This window comes from Sinocyclocheilus anshuiensis, unplaced genomic scaffold, assembly GCF_001515605.1.
Source record: "Sinocyclocheilus anshuiensis isolate Anshui unplaced genomic scaffold, SAMN03320099.WGS_v1.1 scaffold746, whole genome shotgun sequence".
Lineage (NCBI taxonomy): Eukaryota > Metazoa > Chordata > Actinopteri > Cypriniformes > Cyprinidae > Sinocyclocheilus > Sinocyclocheilus anshuiensis.
Genome location: NW_015544173.1, coordinates 298,851 through 303,427, shown reverse-complemented (window position 1 = coordinate 303,427; position 4,577 = coordinate 298,851). Strand labels below are relative to the sequence as shown.

Sequence of the window (4,577 nt, the reverse complement as noted above, 5' to 3'; positions counted from 1 at the left end):
TTGTTGTAGATCATTAAACCTGCCTCAGAAGCCTGTCCGAAATCAGCTTCATGAGGTGCCTTCGTGCAAAAACGCTGCCTGCAAAGTCATTGCCTCATATGGCAGTTTTCGGATGTCTACAAATAGCTTTTATTTTCCGTAAATACTACAAGTGGATTTTTTCCAATTACCCATGCCAGCATGTACAGTTGAAACACTCATCCATAATGTAATGTAGCCTAACCAATAGTATGGACGTATTAAAATACAATACAATAAATACAACACCTAAAGCAAATGTTAAAATGCCTTAAAAATCCATTTACATATGTTATTATAGTTCCTTATTTTATTAAAGGCAGTGTTAAACGCTACAAAGTATAAATTGCCAGCAGAAGCCCACAGTTTATTAACAATTAAAATTAAGAATAATTAATCTCTACAATATTGATCAACAGTTTTATCTAAGCATTTATTTTCTTCCTACATCTGCCAACAAATATTTTTACTTTAATAATTTTGCTCTCTAAATAAACTGCAGAGCTTATGAATATGCTGATACATTTAGCATATCTAGAAACTGTTTCGACTGTACCCATTAAACACTATTATATTCATTTGGCTTATTTCTCAAAGTGCTTCATGTTACAAAACATGTCAGTTATAGCTAGAAGTGTTGAAAGATTATAAATATCCAAATTTGTTTACATTTGTTTTCATTTATTTTCTGAATATGACTGTTGTTCCCTTTCAAACGGTCTCTCACATAGCGTGGAATCCAGCTTGGGGGAAGTTCTGTTTTTCTCCAAATACTGAAGCCTGATTTGTTAATGTTTGTGCAGCTGAACAAAACTGTGGCATTTCAGCCCACCAAAATGGGTGGAGCCGACTGCCTATATAGGTCGGTGCTGAATGCCATTACATCAGATTATCTCCTTGCTGGACTCTGCACACAGCTGAGTATGCTGTCTCTCCCCTCGGCTATCCGGCGAGACTATTAGAGCATATTTCACCTAAAAGAGCATATTTTCAGCAGTGTTTGTTGCAAAATGGCGTGCCACAGGTGTGGCTCATGTGGGCGCTCCTGCATTCCTCAGATGAGCACTTTGAGTGTGCCGCCTGCTTTGGCAAGCTCACGCAGAGGCTGCTCATACACGTCATCACCAATGACCACGAGGACCTCAGTGTGAAGTGGTCGGCTCCGGATGAGATGCCCATAGACGACTTGATGAACGGTTTCTATAGCTATGGCGCCGCCAGCGAGCCCCCCATCAGAGACCTGCCCCATTGTTTCCTGGAAGTTCTCAATGGACCTTCTATGTTGTGGCGCAGCCCTTCTCGGCCCTCTCCCTCACTTCCGTGATGGCACCGAGCAGAAGGGAGAAGCCCCTCCCCTCGAAGAGGCCGTTGCCATTCATCTTTGCATTCCACGGCCCCGGGATGGACCGCCGAGGCTGTCCACCCTTTCTGAGCCCTGCAGAGCAACATTGGCCATAATGGCCAGAGCCTACTCTGCAGCTGGTCAAGGTGGTCCCACTCTCTATATGATGGTGGCCCTCCAGGTTTTCTAGACCAAAGTCCTCTGTGCCCTGCATGAGTCTGCCCAGATCATTCTGCTTTTAAGGGGCTGCGCAATGCAACCTATCTGCTCTGTGCGCAACTTAGTCAACGACCCAAGCAATCGGTCAAGCAATGGCCAACCTGGTGGTTCTTGAGTACCACCTCTGGCTAAGTTAATGGAGATTAAGGATGCTGACAAGACCAGTTCCCCAGTATTCCTCATATAAGCTGTATTGTTAACCGTGATGGAATTTGTTTTTTGTAAGACTTCATTTGACAGAGGTCTTCCAATCTGTGATTCCAATGTGGCCAATACTAAAGAAGGCAGGGTGTTTGATGGGACATCACAAGCTCCTGAGGCATGGCACACTTCATATCCAATGCTTTTCTTCTGAGCTTGCGCCCAGTCAGTGGCGGCTTGTCGGGGGAGGCAGGGGAGGCACAGCTTCCCCATAATTTTGAGGTGAAAATGGGAGGAGGACGATTTAATGTTAATAAAATTCACAATTCATTTCAGTTCATGTCTCAGAATGTGTATTTTTGTTTGTAATTTCACAGTTGTAATACCATAACGTGAAAGCGCCGCTTTTCTATCGCGAATGTGCCGAATCTGCTGATGTAATTACAACCGCTAATGATAGAGAAGGGGAGGGGAAGGCCGGGGGAGAACCGAGCTCTCGTGCCTCCATTGGTAAAAAAAAAATAGCCAATCAGCATCGAGTGTTCATTTTCAGTGCTGATTGTTGAGAAAATAAATCTCGCAAGGGATGCTAGCCTCCTTCTGATATCAACCAATCATCACAGAGACGTAAATTACGTGATATTAGTTTGAACGTCTGCCGCTGCGCTGATAATGTACCAAGTACTTATGATGAGTAGCTATATTGAATATTTGATTGCCATCAGATTTACCAAGCTGTCATTCAAACAGTAGCCTATATATACAAATTTAGGGAAAACAGCCTAAACTGGATATAGGCTACAGCCATGGCCGGATTTACCATTGGGCTTGACTGGGCTGCAGCCCAGGGGCCCCGCCTTGTAGGGGGGCCGGCTTAACCCGTTTACATTTGTTCAGTTATGTGCCAGTCAGAAATTATTAGTCGCATTTCAACAGCGCGCACGGGCCAGCCGGGGCTAACAACTTCCAGCTTCCAACTACGACATTCGAAGGATTAATTTGTGATCACATGGCTACTTTAAACGGTTCCATTAAGCCTTTAGCCCAAAAGAGCGCACATTTACAAAGATAATGATAAATTCTCACATGTTCACGCCTCACTTCTTTACAGAGGATGATTCTATATTATATTAATGTTCCACTAAATTAATCTGAAGAGTTTTGAGCGCTCTCTCCCTTCCAAAGACTATAGAATACCCTAATATCTTACAGGGACTTTGTCCCGTCTCACTACCTCCACACAAAGTGGAGCAAAAATTTCATCAAAACGATTTTAAAAAATTAAAATAGCCATTTACAGGGTTCGTACGGTCATGAAAAACCCAGAAAGCTTTGGAAAAGTCGTGGAAATTTATTTTACATATCTCTATATAATATAATATATGTTTAATCATGTCCTGAATCTCGGTGAGGGATTGTGCATTTTGGTTTTAGGCTACTCATTACTCACGTTTGGAAAATTCCCGCAAACATTTAATATACAATGTAGGTTAGATGAGTTAAAAAAAATTCACACAGATATCAGATTAAGTCAATCATTTGAAACATGACGCATGTATGTTGTGTTCACGCTAGAGTTAACATTGTAGCATGAACAAGCTTTGAATAATATTTTATTGTAAATAAAGTGGTAAATAATAATTTTTTTTGGACAAACAAAGCACTCGTGTTGCTCCATAAAACTGAGGTTAAACCACAGGAGTTACATGGATTACTTTAATGATGTCTTTCCTACCGTTCTGGACCTTGAATGTTTTAGTTGCGTTGCTGCCAATGGGGGAACAGAAAGCCCTCGGATTTCATCAAAAATATTTTTGTTTGTGTTCTGAAGATGAACAAAGGTCTTACAGGTGTGGAACGACATGAGAGTGAGTAATTAATGACAGAATTTTCATTTTTGGGTGAACTATCCGTTTAATAGGCCAAACCACACTGACCGGTGGATCTGCATCTCCAATCGCAGCGAAAGCGTTTCCTCTCTCCTACATCTGCCACCCTACGACCCGGACACCGATCGAACTCAGCTGCCTAATGATCTAATGATAGAAATGTAGTGGAAAAAATCAGAAGTCATTGAAATGATGGCTTATCTTAGTAAGATATGGTTTATATTCTTTATGTAGTACATAAATGCAAAACTTACCCTTCATCAAGTCTCAGACTCACAGTCAAATGTTTGCCTATAAAAAGAGAAAAACATATGTAAGGGGGAAAAAAACTTTAAAGTGGTTCAAATATTGACTTATCTTAAGATATAGTTTATACACTTTATTTGGTACAGAAATGCAAAACTCACCCTTCATCCAGTCTCAGACTCACAAGCGTGTGCCTGTAAAAAAAATAAAAATAATTATTCAACTTAAATTTACTTGTAAACAACACACACACAAGCAAAGACATTTCCTATACAACAGCCTCATAACCCTTTAATAACCTGAGTTGCCTAAAAAAAATATTAAGATGGATGGTGATCCTCACTGTAATGTGCTCAGTCATAGCCTACAAAGAGAGGTAAACGGGAAACTGTTGGTTACTTGCTAATTACAGTTAAGCCCAAAGATGTAAGTTACACAACACTTTTACAGACTTTTTGTTCATGATTAAAATATGACCGATTCATACAACATAATGCATTTGTTTGCATTTACTGTTACCTGTAATCTGTTACCAGTAAGCAATTTGCAATCGTAAAACAACATTATATATCAAATATATGATGATGGCCAATAAAATAACGAATGGCACAGAAAACGAGCTTGTGAGGAACAGATGTAACGTTAGGCCTACAGTGCGTCCAACTGAATGTAACGTTTAACATGTCGGTTGTTCGGCTGACAAAAACGTCTTTCTAAAAAAG

General features: G+C 40.5%; 1 long non-coding RNA gene across 1 annotated transcript; it reads right to left on the bottom strand.

Moving 5' to 3' along the window:
- Positions 1 to 3,575: 3,575 nt before the first annotated feature.
- On the bottom strand, positions 3,576 to 4,577 carry LOC107696029 (uncharacterized). Its single transcript, XR_001635053.1, has 4 exons — positions 4,508 to 4,577; positions 4,017 to 4,219; positions 3,864 to 3,900; positions 3,576 to 3,756 (listed from the first exon to the last, which is right to left on the bottom strand). It is a non-coding gene; the product is annotated as an uncharacterized LOC107696029 (long non-coding RNA).